This window comes from Microcebus murinus, chromosome 16 (assembly GCF_040939455.1).
Source record: "Microcebus murinus isolate Inina chromosome 16, M.murinus_Inina_mat1.0, whole genome shotgun sequence".
In the NCBI taxonomy this organism is placed as follows: Eukaryota; Metazoa; Chordata; class Mammalia; order Primates; family Cheirogaleidae; genus Microcebus; species Microcebus murinus.
In genome coordinates, this window is record NC_134119.1 from 50,585,121 (window position 1) to 50,603,169 (window position 18,049).

Below are 18,049 nucleotides of genomic sequence, written 5' to 3' on the forward strand. Positions count from 1 at the left end.
CCAGGTAACCTGCACACCGGGGTAACCTGCACACCAGGGTAACCTGCACACCAGGGTAACCTGCACACCAGGGTAACCTGCACACCGGGGTAACCTGCACACCAGGTAACCTGCACACCAGGGTAACCTGCACACCGGGGTAACCTGCACACCGGGGTAACCTACCCAGCTGGGTAACCTGCACACCAGGGTAACCTGCACACCGGGGTAACCTGCACACCGGGGTAACCTGCACACCAGGGTAACCTGCACACCAGGGTAACCTGCACACCAGGTAACCTGCACACCAGGGTAACCTGCACACCAGGGTAACCTGCACACCGGGGTAACCTGCACACCAGGGTAACCTGCACACCAGGGTAACCTGCACACCAGGTAACCTGCACACCAGGGTAACCTGCACACCAGGGTAACCTGCACACCGGGGTAACCTGCACACCAGGGTAACCTGCACACCAGGGTAACCTGCACACCGGGGTAACCTGCCCAGCTGGGTAACCTGCATGGGTGGGTAACCTGCACACCAGGGTAACCTGCATAGCCAGGTAACCTGCACAGCTGGGTGGGCTCCCAGGCCTGTAGGCTGCCACTGCTGGTGATGCCTGAGGAGAGCACACGGGGAGGAGGACGAGGCCAGACAGCGGCCCACAGAGGAGGAGCTAGCAAGACATTAACTGTCCTATTTAGGGCTTTTTTCTCCTCAAATGGCAACTAGAATTCTGAGGCCTTTGGAGAAAGCAAGTGACTCAGAGCGAGACGACTTATAGATCAAGCCAAAGGGGGTGAAGGGCTGCTTTGGCAGGTGCCACCGGACTGCGGCAGACGCATCTGGGATACCCACCTATGAAACCATCAGAGACTGTGAGCCATGCACCTCACCCCTCCCACCTCTCCCCTCCCTTCCCCTACCCCCACTCTTATCCTCCCTCCCCTCCCCCTTTCCCTCATATCTCCTCCTCTCCCCCTTACCTCCTCCTTCTCCTTCCTCCCCCTTCTCCTTCCTCCTCCCCTTCTCTTGCCTCTACCTTCCCCTCATATCTTCCCGCCACCTCCCCTCCTCCCTATAGAGATGTGATTGGATGGCCTGGCCATGTGTCCACCCCTGGTCTGAGGCAGAGATGGGCACAGTGATTGGGTGGCCCTGGCCATGTGCCCTCCCCTCATGACCAAGTGGGGTCACTGTTGTATGGACAGTATGGCCACATGAAGTCCCTCTGGGGACTTTATGGGGACTGGGGGACAGAACCACACAAGCTACCCTGACGGAAGATTCCCGGGTTTCCCAGCAGGCTGGAAAGCCAGGGTCTGGGAGTCTGAGGGAGGCTGAGTGGGCAGCAGGGCTGGGCCTGGGCTGGACACAGTGTGTGGCTGGGCCACCCCCCAGGTGTGGACACCCTCCTTGAGCGCTGGAAGGCTTGTGTCCCCCCAAAGGTGGGCCATCTGCAGACAGGAACCAGCCCTGAGGACCTGGAAAACGTTAGGGCCAGCAAGAGGCCCAGCAGTTCCTGGCCAGGGGGTGTCCCATCCACAGGGACACAGCAGACTCAGCTTCTTGGCTGCCAGGGCTTCGGGACAGGGAGAGGGGTGACTGCTTAGCAGGAACAGGATTTCCTTCTGGGATGTTAAAGGCAAAATAAAAATGTAGAGACGCATCTGCAAATTTAACATTTTCTTTGGAAAGAAAGAATTGCCATTCAAGACATACACCAGACTGCATGGCCTTCAGTATGTCCGAAGAACAAAGAGAAGGTTGCAGGTTTTATGAAAGGAATGTTCGTGTGGCCCTGAGGGAAGGTCCACTGGGATTAGGAATGCTCTGGAGGTGGCAGGCTCCTGCTGCCAGGCAAGGTCAGTCGAGTTGCAGAAGTCACCTCGAGGCTGCAGATGAAACGGGTCTCTGGTTACAACGGGCAGTGTCAGCAGCTGGACTCGCAGAGATTCACATTTCTAGAGCGATGTTCTGTGTCCTGGGTGCTTTCCCCCCCGCCCCTCAACTCTGATTTAGTTGGGTATGACAAGAATGACTCAATTAATATCATCAGCTTTCACAGGGTGATGAAAATGTTCTGGAATTAGGTAGTGGTGATGGCTGCACACCTTGTAGATACACTAAAAATCAGAGAATCTTACACTTTACAAGGCTTAATCTCATTATTTTAATTATATTTCAATTTCAAAGAGCAGGGAGAAAAAATATTTTACAGCTTAATACTAAGAAAACCAGTTAAAAACAGGCAAATATTTGAAACCCCCCCTTTTTTTTTATTGAGACAGAGTCTCACTCTGTTGCCTGGGCCAGAGTGCCATGGCGTCAGCCTAGCTCACAGCAACCTCAAACTCCTGGGCTCAAGCGATCCTCCTGCCTCAGCCTCCTCAGTAGCTAAGACTATAGGCACAGGGCACTGCACCTGGCTAATTTTTTCTATTTTTAGTTGTTTGGCTAATTTCTTTCTATTTATAGTAGAGACAGGGTCTCGCTCTTGCTCAGGCTGATCTTGAACTCCTGAGCTTAAGCGATCCTCCCACCTCGGCCTCCCAGAGTGTTAGGATTACGGGCGTGAGCCACTGTGCCCAGCCTATTTGAACTCTTTTACCAAAAAAGATACATGGATAGCAAACAAACCCATGAAAAGATGCTCAACGTCATTACTCGCTAGGGCAATGCAAGTTAATACCACAGGCAGAGGCCACTCCACACGTGAGAATGGATTTGGGGGAGCATGCACACGCTGCTCACGGAATTTAAAGTGGTACAGCCAGTTAGAAAAACAGCTTGGCAGTTTCTTAAAAAGCTAAATACACAACTACCATACAATCTAGCCATTTCACTGCTAGGTATTTACAGGGAAATGAAAGCACGTGTCCACACAGATATTTGAACATGAAGTTCACCATGGCTTTATCTGTAAAAGCCCAAACTGGATACTCCTCAAATATTCATCAACAGGTGACCTGTGAGACTGGCTGCGTTATGCCTGTGCAGTGAGCACAAAGCAGCAGTGAACAGAACAAACTACAGTAACTCGAGTAACAGAAACGAACCTCAGCATGATCATCTAGTGAGAGAAGCCGGAAGGAAAAAAGTACTTTCTCTAGAAAGAGAAAATTAACTTACAGTGACAAAAAGATCTGTGGTTCTTGGGGACAGGGTGGGGTCTGAGGAGAGGCTGAGAGGGGAGGGCTTAAGAAGGGGCAGAGCCATCTTCTGGGGATGACAGAAATGGTCAACATTGGGACTATGGCGCTGTTCTCATTGGCACGGGCATGCGTCCAAACCCATCAAATGGCACACTTTAAATATGTGCCGTTTGCTGTATGTCAGTGATACTTTGATAAAGCTGTTTTAGAAAAGTGAACCCATCCCTGAGGCCGTGCTGCTCTCCCTGGTCAGCTGCCTGTGTCCCCAGTGGGGCTGGCAGCTGTCAGTCCCAACCTTCTGTGGCCTCTGGCTGGAGGCCACGCAGTCACAGACAGCGGCTACTCCTGCTCCTTCCTTGCACGGAAGCAGGGCCTCCCTCGGATCCTAGAAGCTCGGGTGAGCAGGCAGATGAACGAATCCCTGTCCAGCGGGTGTGAGCACTGAATACCTCAGAGGCTTAGTAGAGGAGGAGGGGTCAACAGGAGTACACAGTGGCCCCAGCCCTGAGCAAGGTCACAGTCTACCACTCCCTACCCACCAGGCCCCTGGAGCCTGCACTGCCTGCCGTCCCCTCCTCCAGGTGCCAGAGTTCCAGCCCAGGACTGGCTTTGGGCTTCAGCTCTGCTGCCTGCCCTGTGTGAGTGCACCCTCCCTCCCTGCCGGTAAGACGGAGCCCCACGCTGCTCCCCAGGACACCTTGCCCTGCTGTTTCCCCCAAGCAGAGCGCAGAGGGAGGCCCTGAGGCCCAGGTACCTGGGTGCTCCCTGAGGGGTGGTGGGGGAGCTCTAAAGGGCGCACCGTGCCCTGCCCTGCCTCGCCCTCATCTGCTGGGTCAGACAGGGCAGGCATCTTGCTCTGCCTGAGCCCACCTCTAGGAGAACGGAGGCCAAACCACTTTTCCTTCCCAGGTGGCCACACTGATCCCCAAGCCTGGCTCTGAGAGCACGCTGGGGCGTCCTGCCTGGGTCAGCTTGCCCGCGGCCGTGCCCACCCCTCGACAGCTGGCCCGTTGGGTGGTCCTGTCTGCATCTGCAAGGCTGAACTTTTCCAGCTGCCAACCCGACACAGCCCAGGGAAACAGGATTGCCCCAGACAGAGAACAGAGACACAAAGTGTGAAAAATTGGACTGACAGCGCTGCACTGATAGCTTGTTGAACGAGTGAGCGAGCGCTGGCAGGGAAATTTACATTTATATAGTGCATTTCACCAGGCTGGGCCAGGGCCATGGCCCGACCCGGCACCACGTAATGCCCAGCACGACACAGGCCCACCCTCCAGGGCCCCAGGAGGTTCCACCGTGAGCCTGGCAGGACCCAGGGTGGGCAGAGCCCGGCCGGTGGCGGGTGTGACCCCACATGGCTCCCCCAGACTACTCGACTCCCACTGTGAGCCCTCCACCTGCAGTACAGGGTCCTCCATCCTTCTAGCCAGGCCTCCCACCGATCTGGGTCAGCCCTGCCCTGCTGACCCCGCTGTGGCCTCTCCAGATGACAAGCCTCCCCAGAGAGTGGCCACCTCTCACCTCTTCTTGCCCCTACGACCTCACATCCCTCACACACTCTGAGGGACGCATGGGAAGTTCCAGCCGGAGCTGGTGGGGAGCCCCAAGGACTGGGGTCAGGGACAGACTCCCTCGAGTGCCCTGCTCACCACACCAGGCACGGGCCACCAGGCCAGAGGAAGCATGGAGGCCGGTGTGGACTGAACTTGGAGACGGGGCCTCTGAGGAGCTAATCAAGGCTAGATGAGGCCATACCGGTGGGACCCTAACCCGACGTGATGGGTGCCCTACAAGAAGAGAGAGAGTGACACGGGGTCGTGAGCACACAGTGAGAGGATGCCATCTGCAAGCCAAGGAAAGTGGCCTGGAGGGGTCACGCCTGCTGGTACCTTGATCTCGGACTTCAGCCTCCAGACCGTGAGAAGACCAACGTCTGCGGTGTTTTGCTACGGCAGCCTGAGCGGACACAGGTGTCAGTGCTGGAAAGCGAAGGAGAAACTACCATTTTTTTTTTTTTACTGATGACGTGGCCACATCCCTGGAAGCATCAACTGAAATCACCTCTAACAAAAATGCGCTTGAGTAAGGAAGCCGAAGACAAAATGAATAAGCCCAAACCAACACCTCGAAGAAAGAAAACAAAAAAAGACAAAATGCTTAAGATAAAACTTAGCAAGAAAAATGTGAGCCTGCACAAAGGAAGCTCCCGTGTTCCACTGAGGGACAGAGAAATGTGAAAAACAGCCCACCCTGGGACCAAAGAGTCACAGGGGCCCTGCGCTTAGTTTAATGCTTCGTGTCTTAAATTCTTAATACTTTTAAACAAGGGGCCTCTCCAGTTCGTTCTGCACAGATCCTGTGGGTGATCTCTGCCCCCTCCTCCCCAGCAGCCTCAGCTGCAGCCGTGACAACGTCCAGGAGCTAGTCGCCCGCTAAGTGAGGCCTCTGCCTCTCCAGAGGGCCCTGGTCCTGTGTTTCAGGACAAAGTTCAGTGGCCACCTCCCCTTTCCTGACTCCTGGCTGGATCTGAGCGCTGTGGGACACGCCCCTTCTGCCCCATCAGCCTGCAGAGAGGGGCGTGTGGATTAGCACCTCACAGTCCTAACAGCACTCAGGACAGGGCCAGCTCGAGCCCCAGCTCTGCAGATGACAGCCAGGCTGGGATCCAACCTGGAGCCTGACCACTGCACATCGTTTCGGAGGAGACAGACCTCTCTAAGCAACACAAAACACAGATGCCATAAAGGAAGATTGATAAATTTGACAACATAAAATCAAGCATTTCTAAATGGCAAAAAATTCCCTCTCCCAAAAAAAGACAAATAGGGGTGGGGAGGGGACGTAACATATAGAAGAATGAAAGGCCAACATCCTTTAAAAGCTCCTAAAAAGAAAAAAGAAAAAGATTGGCAACATATAATAATAGAAAATGAGCAAAGGCCGGGAGAGCAGACAGGCAGCGCCTTCTCCCGCTGGGCCCCAGGGCCTGCCGTGGTGGCCAGGGCAGGCTCAGTGTCGCTATGGCTCACTCCTTTTGCCTCCAGCCTCCCGCCACACTGAACCTGCCACAGTTGGGACCCCCATGTCTCCCAGTCTCTGGCCCCTGCCGAGGCCTCCTCTGTTCTCTTGCGCTGTGGTGAGTGTGAAGCCAGAATGGTCAGTCTGTGAACAGGGGAGGCTGGCACTGACACTTCCGGAGCCCTGTCGTAACAGTCCCAAGGTGTCACCAGGCACATGACTGTCGAGGCTCCTACCCTCCCTGCACTGCCGATGCTCCCCGGGGCCTCGGGGCAGGGGCAGAATTCTGGGGACATCAGCCTCTGCAGCTGAGGATGTGCCAGGGAGTGGGACGGCCTGTCCTGGCAGCCTTCCAGGAAGGACAGAGTCCCTCGGGCTCTGCTTCAGAGAGCTGCCTCTGCTCCCCAAGCCAGCTCTGCTCCTGCAGGTGGACTTCTGCAGCGCTATCTTCCTAAGCTCTGCAAGTGTCTTAAATAAAATGCACTTTATTTGATTAACTGAGTGGAGAGAGCCTCGGCACCTCCCTGGGTGTCCATCAATTTTGCCAGGATGGGGCAGTGAGCGTCACCCTGGAGGGCACCGGGAATACATCCATTACTGCCCAGAAGTGGCATTTTTCTTGGGAGGGAGTGGAAGAGGTTCATCATTTTGATAACAGAAGCATGTGGCATTTACAGATTTTGTGACACTTACTAGGCCAGGGCTATGCAGGGAGAGCGGGCAGAGGGGAGCTCCACTGCCAGGTCAGTAATGGGCCAGGAGGAAGGGCATTTCTTCTTGCAATGGCTGAATCTGGGAGTTCAACCAGTACCCCAAAAGCCTCACCTGGGCCCAGGTTGGAAAAATGGAAGGAAAACTGTCCCTTACATCTTCCAAGAGCAGCCAGCCAGATTATCTTAAACATGAAAATATGTTTGGATCCCCTCTCCCTGGGCCTAGCCACAGCCCCTTCTCTGCACTTGCCTACCCATGCTGACCTGATGGGTGGGGCCTGGCTTCTGTCCTCCTGTACTTGGGGATGTTGTCTCTACCGTGTCTCCAGTCCCCCAGGGAGGGGTCCACTCAAAGGCCCCATCAGGCCTGGCCCCTGTGTCCTGCTGCTGCTGCTGCTTCTAGAGGGGGCAGGACACGTGGGCCATGAAGTAGGGGCAAAGCTGGGGGCCCATGGACCTGCTCTAATGACACTGTGCCTGCAGCTTCACCTTGAGGAGCACCCTGCCCACCCCAGGTCCCTCTACCCCAGGGCCCCCAGGAGTCCCACCCCAGGGCCTGCAGGGCCTCCACCCCATGGCCCCCAAGAACCCTCCCCAAGGCCCCAGGGCCCTCAGGGCCGGCACCCCCCAGGGCCCTACCCCAGGGCCCTCAGAGCTCCCCCATAGGCAGCCCCAGGACCCCCACCCAGGGCCCCTAGGGCTCCCACCCAGTCCTCCCCCAGGCCATTCAGGTCTTTACCTTGAGTCACTGGGCTGGCCGGGTCTCCCTCTGCTGCCCGCTGGGCACAGCCCCTGACTGTCACCATGTATTCATTCACCCGAGGTCAGAGGCCAGGTAATGGTCTAGGTGGACTCCGGCCGAAGCTCCTCCCATCCTCTGAGCCGTGAGGTCTCTGCCCCACCCATCGCACTGGAATTGGGCTCTGATTGGCCCAAGTGCAGCGCTCCGGCTATGGAATTGGCTGGGGCATGCACGTGACCTGGGCTAGCCCAATCAGACGCAGGACGGGAGCACCCAGGGGTGGCCAGGTTGGAGCTCGGCAGAGCGAGGCCTGCAGACCAGGTCCAGGCAGCTAGGCTTCCAGGGGACGCCGGCTCCTGGGACCTACCTGGGCCAGGGACGAGGGGTCTGGAGGGCAGGGCCGGCCGCAGTCAGCCCCAGGGGAGTGGGCTTGGTTGTGGGGTGGGTGGGGGCGGTGGCTGTCTGTGCGGGCCCCCTGCCCAGCGGAGCCGGCCTGCAGCCCAGTGGCCGCCCGAGGCACTGCCCAGGACAAACGCTCCGGAGGGCGGGCTTTCCACAGTGGCTTTGGGAGATTTTTTATGCCGCCCACGAGTTATCAATCTCCGCTCCCTCAAAGACAAATGCCGCATCAGGCTGGCTGCCCGGACCCCCTATTTATCACCATTTAATATATATTAAAGCGCACTCACTTCTGATTGCGAAAACAAACAAAAAAAGCTTCATCAATCACGGGGCAGCAACAGGCGGGAGGCAGGCGGGGCACGGGCCGGGTGTTGGGGTCGCCCAACCGCCCTTTGCTTCCCTGCCGTGGCAGAGGCTCACGGACACTCGTGGAGGGTCCAGGGGTGTAGACAACCCCCTTCTTTGGCCCAGGCCTCCCCAGCATGTGGCTGGCACACCCCACGGGCACACCAGCCCCTCCCAGTCTGCTCCCCCAGTGAGGTCAACCCCAGTACAGTGGAGGAAACTGAGGCACAGAGGGATTGTCCTGTGGCCAGAAAGTGTTCAGGAAGACACTGGTGCCCTGGCACACCCCTCGGGGCAGATCTGAACATTGGGAACCCATCACAGCTGCCCTGTCCAGCCTGCTAGGACTGTCTAGACACAGACACAGGTGGCCTGGGGTTAAAGACCCCCAGTGCAAGGGAGCCACTGACTTCACTCAACAAGGGGGCTGGTCCTAGCTGTCCTTCCCAGGGTCTCAGGGCCCATGGCCTCCATGTTAGGGTTGGGGAAAAGAAGGCATATCTGTGGTGGACCCAGGGCAGACTCTCACCAGGAGAAATGGACCACGGAAACGTTGAATTCCAGAGCATGAGTTGTAGTCGGAGACGGCATGGAGTGAGCAGAACCCTCCCTGTCCGGCCATTGGCCACTACTGACTTACTGACGCAGCCAATAAAGACAAGGCTGGGAATTGGCCAGAGGTGGAGCCAGGAGCCTCAGGGCTCAGAGGTGCATGGCCCACTCTACAGGTAGAGAAAGTGAGGCCAGGGCCAGGCGGGCTTACACTGGGTCAGGCATCCTGTGCATCGACGGGTTCTCCCCCCAGCCCTGCCCCCACCCCTCCCTGCCTCTGCAACCATCTCTCTCTGTTGCCACCCACCACTCCCCCATCCCATAATAAGCCTTGCTTGGTCCCATGGGGACTGCGGCGCGAAGGGAGGGGCACAGGCTCGGGCCACTAAATCAGTCCACGCCTGTCACCAGCTCAGGGCGCAGGAGCCGCCCGAGCGGAAATAACAAATGGCTGTCATTGTGGAGCCAAAACCTGTGATTATAATTATCACATCCTCGGTGACCTTGCGTAAACTTTAATCCCTCTCCAATGGAGCATTTAAATAGCCTTCGCTGCGCTGCAGAGCCCGGGCCCGCCCGCTGTGCCCCCAGCCCCAGCAGCTGGCTCCCAGGGGACAGGGACGCCTCTGGAACCACTGTGCCTGCCATGGCGACGCACAGGTTCTGAGCTGGGGGCACCCGTGACCAACCACCCAGCTGGGGGGCTCCCTAGACCCCATTTCACAGAAGAGGGGGTGGGGATGTTCAGCAGCCCAGGGAGGTGCGGAGCAGCTCCAGGCCCTCTGACTCACTCGCCAGGCCCCACCACCTGGTCCTGGGGTAGGACAGTGGGGCTGGAGCACCCCTGAGGCCCCTCGCTCAGCCTAAGGGCGGCAGCCTTCCTACCTCTTCCTCAGCCAGGCCGCCACTGCCTCCACAGCCCCCACTGCCGCGCGGGCCTTGGAGTGGGCACCTCAGCCGGGAGGCGTCAGGAGAGGCCCTTCTTGCAGCTTGAGGGGTCCCTTAAGAGTGGCTCCCTCCAAGGACAGGACCCCAGAATGTGTCAGGGTGGGGCAGCTGTGGGCCTGGGGGGCATGGCCCTCCCCCGCATCAGTGCGGCCATCCCAGCTGGACGTCCACAGCGAGAAGAACTACTAGGGCCATGAGGGGTCTGGGCACAAAATGGACCCCTCCCCACGGCCCACGGCCACCAGCACACACCTCCCACCGGGCAAGGGAGTGCCCGGGAGCCCGGCCTCCAAGCCGCGTCCTCTCACCGACGGGGCTTTGGACTCAGCCCTCATTGTGCAGGAGCCCAGGGCTCAGCCTCTGCCCAGCCCCTCCCACGCATGTGCTCCTGGTGGGGGGTTGGGGGGGTCCGAAAGCTCCCTGAGCCCCTACCTGGGACCTGAACCCAGTGGAGGCAGGGCGGGGGAGACACCGGGAGCCCACACAGGGTGGGCTCGGTGCCCACCCCCTCCACCTTGTTCTCCCCACTCTCCTGAAGGAGGCGTCAGGGGTCGGAGATGGCCGGGACGGTTCTCTACGCTGAGAAAGCCTGGTGCTCTCCCTGGGCCCCACACGGGAGTCCAAGGTCGGTGCCCCCCAAACTGTGTCCTTTGATAGTACTGTATTTAGAAAGGATGCTCCCACAGGCTCCTCCCAGGGTGGGGGCAGAGAGGCTCTCCACGCCCCTCACCAAAGGCACTGACAAGTCCTGTCATAAAGAACCTCTTTGACCCCGTTTGAGTCCTGAGTTCTCCATATCAGTGTAAGTGGGAGCCTTGTTTTCACAGCACCCCCATGAACCCTCTTGAAGTTGGAGGAGGGGTGGGACTTCATTCTCTCCCTCCTGGGGTCACACGCTGTGCTGGGTACTGGGATAGCCAAGGCCTGGCAGACAAGGTCCCTGCCCCACCCAGAACTGACTGGAGTTAGTCAAATCAGGACAAGTGCAGGTGTCCACCGCGAGGTGCATGGGCCCAGGGAGTCAGGAGATGTCTCAAGGGAGTGGTCTAAGCAGGGATGTGGATGAGGAGGGGACACGGCCAGCAGATGGGTGGGAAGGGGGTTCCAGCAGAGGGAATGGCACGTGCAGAGCTGGGGGGGGGACGAGGATCTCTGAGAGGTGGAGATCAAGAGGAGCCCAGGTCAGGCCCTCACCTGGGGCAGGGGTCCCTTCTCTTGCCCTCACCTGCCACGTACACTGGCACATCTGTCCCCATCTGCTGTGACAGCAGCTCAATGCCAGTGGTGGGCTGGGCAGGTCTTCTTGAGTCAGTGTGGGGGGCATGACAACATGCCCCGTGGTGGCATGTTGTCAGGGTGCCTACCAGGCAACTAGGGGGGCGTGGGGAGCCAAGGTACTGTGCCCAGCCCCCGACGGTCCCCTAGCTTGACTCCCCCTCAGTCGGCAGGGTCAGAGCCCACCCCCAGGGGCTCCCCGGCCCAGCCCCCTTCTCTGCTCCTGTCCCTAGCCTTGCCTCTCCATGCAGGCCCCAGCCTACCCTGTCCCTCAGTGTGGGTGTGTCCTCTGCGCGTCTCCGCTCAGGGGAATCCCAGCTCGTCCCCTGAAACCCTACGGGTATCCTCCAGAAGGGTCTCCCCCTGGCTTTGAGCACCGCAAGCACAGCCTTTTCCTCACTCAGATGTCTCCCCAGGGTGGAGAGAGGGTAGTGGGAGCAAGAGGAAGCCCCCAGGGAGCTCGCCATGAAAATCCCGGCCCTCCGTGCAGCTGGGACTCCAGGGAGACATGCTCCGTGGCCCTTGGCATGGTGGGGTGGGGCAGGGCCTTGAGGCAGGAGCACCTCATGCTGGGTGGTGGGAGTGGCCAGGCCAGGCCTGGACACATGGGTCTGTGCATGCCTACGTGAGCATGTGCATACATGCACACTCATGCATAAGCACACACATGATGCACACACATGGTCAAGGCACATGTGCGGTGCCAGGTGAAGGGCTGGGGGCGGTGCCAGGTGAAGTGGGTGGGGTGTTGGCTGTGCAGTAGGCCCCGGCAGTCTGGGTGGCAACTAAGTCTGTAGTGGGGAGAGGTGCCAGTGGGGACCAGGAGGGCCTTCGGCTGAGCCCTGAGTCACCCCAGAGTGATGTGGGCAGAGTAAGCAGGCCCTTGAGATGGCAGGAAAAGACTGAGACCACAGTGGCCAGGAGGGGCACGTCCTTTGGGTGGAGAGAGGACAGTTCCCAGGGGGAGGGCATGGCTAGCCAGGACAGGTCCCCAGGGTCAGAGGTTGAGGCACAGTAGGTCCCAGTTTGGTCCGGCAACAAGGAGGACGTTGGGGCCAGGCCTGAGCCATGACCTCCCAGGGACGGTGCAGAAAGGGCAGCAGGGACTGGAGACCCCAGGCCAGTGAGGCAGCAGACACAGAGAGGCTGGGGGAGGGGCACTGGCCAGAGGGGAAGTGGGGGGTCCTGGCTCCCCGCAGGGCCAGCCTGGAGGGGGCAGCAGCCCCCCAGGGAGGGCACCTCTGGAGCAGTCCCGTCTCATTTCCCAGCACAGGCCGAAGGCCGGCCCCTCCCACGGCCCGAGACCCCTCCACAGCTGAGGACACTAGGCTCAGAGAGGTGCAGGCTGCAGGAGAGCCCGTCAGACCTCTCTGGCCTCTCAGCTGGGCCTCAGTTTCCCCTCAGCCTCAGGTGAGGGCAGCACTAAGGTCCCCACAATGGGGGGTGTCTCTGGAGCCGGAAGGCAGTGGGCCAGGACAGCTGCAGGCTCAGGCGCAGGGACCTCAATTACCGCCGCCGACTCGGAAATGTCAACGGCGCCTCCCGCACCCCAGCCCTGAGTTTGGGCTGAAATAGCAGCAGCCCCAGCCCTGAATGAATTGCTTGGAAATCACATAATTGCCGGCTGCCATGCGGTCACCCTTGACCGTTGTGGGGACGGCTGTCAGATCAGTGCCAAAATGGCTCTCGGGCCAGAAGGGCTGCTCCGCCCCTCACAGGCACCCCGGACCCCTGACTGCCACAGCAGCAGCCAGGGCCAACTGTGCATCTTGGGGGGAGGGGCGGTGCAGGGCAGGGTTACCCTCGTCTGTGGCTGGGAGACTGATTACAGACTTACATGAGATGACGTGTCCACCACAGTAGGCACCAGTGCTAGTCAGTCCTTCCCCTCCCTCCCAGATGGTCCTGGATCCCCAGAGAAACCAAGGGTGGTGAGGACAGGAGCAGGTCGGGGGTGCATGGACCCCCATGGACGCAGAGTGGAGACAGTGTGGACATGGGGCCAGGTGTGCTAGAGAGTGGCTGTCATGGGAAGGTGCCTTCAGAGCCACCACATGTGAGTCAAACCTGTCCCCACTCACACTGTCATGCCTGTCTTGGACCCAGCAGGCCCTCCACCCTGGGGGCCCCACCGGCACCCACCTGGTCCTCCACCCCACCAGGAGCCTGGGCTGGGGAAGGGCATTGTCACCAGCACTTTGGCAGATGGGTTGGCGTCTAAGCTGGGACCCTGCCTAGTTTCTAGCCTGTTCTGCACTTCCCCTGTAGGGCTGGTGCAGACAGAGGTGACTGCGTGAGCCAGCATGTGGGTATGGGGAGCAGTGGGAACCAGCCTGGCCACTCTCACAGCCCAGCTTGGTTCCTCTGAGGGTGGGCCCATGGCCATAGGGAATGCAGTGGGTGGCCCTGGGACAGCCTGGTGTTGCTCACAGCTCTCCTCGAAGAGCTCAGGACTCAGACCAGCCAAGTGGGCGTCACAGCAAGCCCTGAGCACTCTGCCTAGGATGTGCCCACTCTCTCCATGACATTAAAGGAGGGAGAAGAAGTGTGTCTGGGCAACACGGCTGCCCAAGGGCCACACTACTCCATTGGCCGGTTACGCTGGGCCTTGTGGCCGCTGTCAGGACTCAGATCATGTCCCTGCTCCATGTAAAGCCATCAGGAGCTGGGCTGGCTTGGGGGGCAGGGGCTGGAAGGAGGGACCACACACACACACATGCATGCTTGCACACGTGCACACACCAGCAGGGCACATGTGTGCACACATGTGTACACACATGCACATACAAGTATATCACACGTGTGTGCATGCATGTGCACTCATACCCACGCACGTGGTTATGTCTACACATGTGCACATGTGAAGATTCACACACAAGTGCATACACATTCAAGCCATTTTCCCCCAACATGCACTCAGCCTGCGACTGAAGATCCTGTGGGCTACTGACCTGCACATCACCCTTTTAGGGGTCGGCCTCCTGGTCCAGGTGGCCAGAGGCAGGAGTGGTCAGGAGGCCACCAGCAGTGGCCTGGTGGGAATGGAGGAGGCCCTGACACAAGTTGTGGGGCTCAAACCATAGGCTTGGGGGCAGCCCCAACAGGTTCCAGGCAGAGGTTATTCATCCTCCCAGCCACCCACCCAGCCACCCATTTGTCATTCTCCCTCCCTTTAGCCACCATGTGCTGACACCCACCCATCAACCCCATCCATTCATCCAGCCAGCCACAAAATTATCCATCCGTTCACTTATTAGAGTCCATCAACTCTTCCATGTGTCTTATCTAGTCACCCATCCACCCACCAAGCCCCATCCGTCTCCATGCATCTATATATTCATCCACCTGCTCATCCAACAATCCATCAGCCCATCATGCATCCACTTTTCCATCAGTCAGTTGACCCACCTGTGTGAGAGGGGCTGCAGTCTGTGCCCATGAGGTGGTGCCAACCATCACCAGGAGCGCGGAAGGGCATCTGTGTCCAGGCGTGGAGCTGGTAGTGGCAGAACAGGGCCATTCTCTTAGCTTATGCTTGTTTCCCAGTGAACGCAGTAAAGTCCTCAGCTGGGGTTGAAGAGTAAGCAGAGGGTAGTGGCAGTTTAAGGAAAGAAGAAATGGGGGGAGCTGTTCCTGAAAGCAAGAGAGTGAGTGAGAAAGTGAAAGGAGGATTACTAGGCAGTGCTGTGCACCCCCCGATCCTTGCGGTCATAAATCTACAGTGTTCAGAATAGATTGTGTGTGCAGCCACATCTGTCGCTCAAGTTCATCCATATGTTCACCCACTGGCCATCCAACCATCCTTCCACCCACCCTTCCATCCACCCAGCCACATACCTCCCATCTACCCACCTAAGCCACCCACCCATTCACCTGTCCACCCATCGATCCATTGACCCATCTGTCCATCCATCTCTTCATCTTTCTATGCAGCGAGCCAGCCAGCCACCCATCCATCCTTCTGTCCATTCACCCATCCATTTCTCCACCCCCTATTCTTCCATCTATCACACATCCTTGCCCCTCATCCATTCAGGGAATGGTGTGGAGGATGGGGCTCTGTCCCTGCCCTCAGAGAAGACCAAAGTGCAGGGTGAGTGGAGGTGCAGTGGTGAGTGAAATGCTGCCATGGTCACTGTGGGCTGTGGCATTCTGTGCCTCCATGGTGGCTGCCAGAAGCCTGGGCCTAGCAGCCCCAGCCTTTCAGCTCACCCTGGGCCATGTCCTGGGCCTCTCAGTTTGGAGATGGTGTCTCAGGCTGGTTGGGGCTGGGCTGGGGCTAGACTGGGTCACTTCCATCATCCTACTCGCCGCCCCTTCTATGTCTTCCCCCTCCCAGGCCAGGCCTGGCTCCAAGGCCATGTGTCTTGCAATGTACAGGAAGCAAAACAATATGAAAACGGCCCACATCCTCCACATGGCTCCAGACTTCCTCTGCCCTGCAGTGGGGGGCATGGAAGAGGGGGAGCCCCGTTCCTCCAGCCCACCACGACTCAGTCGCTGGCCCTCAGGAGGGCGTGTCACCCAGCTGCCCTGCTGGGACCCACAGAGGCTGCAGCACCCTTCAGGGTAAAAGCCGGAAGCTCCAGCTGGGTCCCAGGGCTGCCCTCCGGCTCCCGGGCCAGGCCCAGCTGTGCTGCAGGGTTCTTGTCAGAGGGACATGGGGATGGGGAGGCAGGGCCCAGGAGGGCAGGCCAGGAAAGACCCCCCTCCCCCAGGGCCAGGCATGCGTGATGGCTCCAGACACAGCCAGTTACTGACCATGGCTGGGCACCATCAACGCCAGGCAGTGCACCCCAGGGGGCGGCGGGTGTCTGCTGCGGGGAGGTGGGCCTCTGTTGGGCCGGCTGGGGGAGGAGGGTAAGGCCTTCCCACACCAGACCAGTAAACCCAGCGCTGCCGCCCGTCCCCATCCCTGGACAGAAGCAGGCGCCCTACCCGCAGGGCTTCCATCCTCCCCAGCGGGACGCAGAGCGGCCGCCACATCCTGTCCGCACAGGTGGCGCCTTCACTCCCCACTGGGTGCAGTGGCCAAGCCACCTCCCTGGGCAGCCCTGGGTGTCCACTCCAGGGAAGGGCCACAGAAGGGCCTGCCCGGGCCTGTCCCTGGTGCAGCCCCTGGCCTGGGAGGCCGGATGGACCCGCCGTCCTCTCTTCTCGGGCACCACATGGCTCCCTCTCTCCTGACCCGTCAGCCGCACCAAGACCCTGGCGGGGCATCCGAAGCCTCTCCTCACACAGTGACCTTGAAATGCGGGAGGAGTCCCGCATGGTCCGGGAGACGGCGCGCTCTGTACGGATTTCATGCTCTGCAGAGCGCATTTGTCTGGGGCCTGGCTCCCCCCACCCCCACCCCGCTCCGTCAGTCTCCCACACACGTTTGCCTCCCGCCGGCGCCCAGAATAACCTAAAACCCGAAAAACTGCCATCGCTCGTGCTTCCTTCTTAGAAAACACTCAATATCTCAATCTTATCAGGCTAGTTATTTATGTGTCTCTACTCTTGAGTAGATGAAACAGGACCGCAAAATCCGCAGGCCGTGCCTCCCGCAGCAGCCACAGATAAGCCCGGGGCGGGAGGGGCTTGGTGGGGGCTCTAGGAGCCATGCCGGCTCCATAGGTTTCCATCCTGCCCTGGACATCTGCTACTCCTGGCTCCCTGGGCCACGGACAAAAACCGGGTGCCTGTGTGCCCCCCCAGCTCTCAGTCCCTGGAGGGCTGGGCCTGCAGAATGAGGCTGGTCACACTGTGGGGCAGTTTGGTGTCTCCAGGTGACGTGCACGGCTCCCCAGCCCTGTCCCATCTCCCCCACTGTCCCGTTGCACACACACAGGCGGGGACCCTGAGGGGCCCTGTTGGAGTGCAGGAGCAGAAAGGTCGCTGGTGGTTGGGTGATGCCGCTAAGACTAGCCTCGTGGTCATGGGCTTCGCAAAGTGGCCTTCCAGGTGGGCATGGGACCATTGCCCCTCCCTCGAGGGTGAGTCTCCCAGCCCGGCCCTGACACCTGCCCTCCAAGCCCCTGGAGAGGGAACAGTGGGGCACAGACTTTAAACTTCAATGTGAGCACACAGAACGGGCAGGTTCAATGCTGGGTGCTGGGTGGGGGCACCGTGAGAGTGCACGGTTCACTCCCCGCGGAGCGGCACACGGAGCAGGAGGCGGAGGAGCGACATCGGCACTGGGACCTCAGGGGGGAGGTGGGGGCCACACGCGGGTGCGGCCCAGAGGGTGACAGACCTGAGTGTGGAGAAGTTGAGCCATAAGAACCATGGGCATAAAGTTAGAAGGATGTTGTCCTCACTGGGGATTGGGAGAAAAACTTCTTAAATGTTCACAAGTATAAACCAGAAGGGACAAATCAATACATTTTCATGCCATCAAATAATTAAGGATTTTGCTGCCTAAAAGCTAATGGACAAACAACAGCAGATCCTTGTGACACCGAGAAGACTCGGCACATCAACTCCACGCAGCAGCAAGGGCCACGCAGCCCGGGCAGGGAATGGAGTAGGACGCCCGCGGCAACGTGCAGAGGGGAAAACCCACAGACGCCGAGATGCTAAGGTCGCCGCTAATCGAGATCTACAAATAAAGCCGTGCCTCAGACCTGCCCGCTCAGGGACAGGGGCCTGGCCCTGCCTGACGGATGAGCAGCGCTCTCGGCCCTGGAAGGGCCCACTTTCTGCCCAAACCCAGCCACTCCTGACAGCCAAAGGGACAACTGGCAAGAACCGGGGTGTCTGTGGGCATTTGGGGACGCAGTCTCCCTACCTGGGGTCAGCAGCACCCCAGGGCTTCCCCAAGGGTGTGCCCAAGCACCCCTGCAGCCATGCTCTGATGCAGTGGGGCAGGTGGGATGGCCCTCCTCGGGGAGAGCCACACAGCCTGGTTTGGAGTCCAGCCCTGCCACCA

The 18,049-nt window shown here is 59.2% G+C and overlaps 1 long non-coding RNA gene across 1 annotated transcript; it reads right to left on the reverse strand.

Moving 5' to 3' along the window:
* Nucleotides 1–1,654: 1,654 nt before the first annotated feature.
* LOC105881644 (uncharacterized) lies at nt 1,655–7,703 on the reverse strand. Its single transcript, XR_001158842.2, has 3 exons — nt 7,612–7,703; nt 5,031–5,120; nt 1,655–1,878 (listed from the first exon to the last, which is right to left on the reverse strand). It is a non-coding gene; the product is annotated as an uncharacterized LOC105881644 (long non-coding RNA).
* Between the last annotated feature and the right edge of the window lie 10,346 nt (nt 7,704–18,049).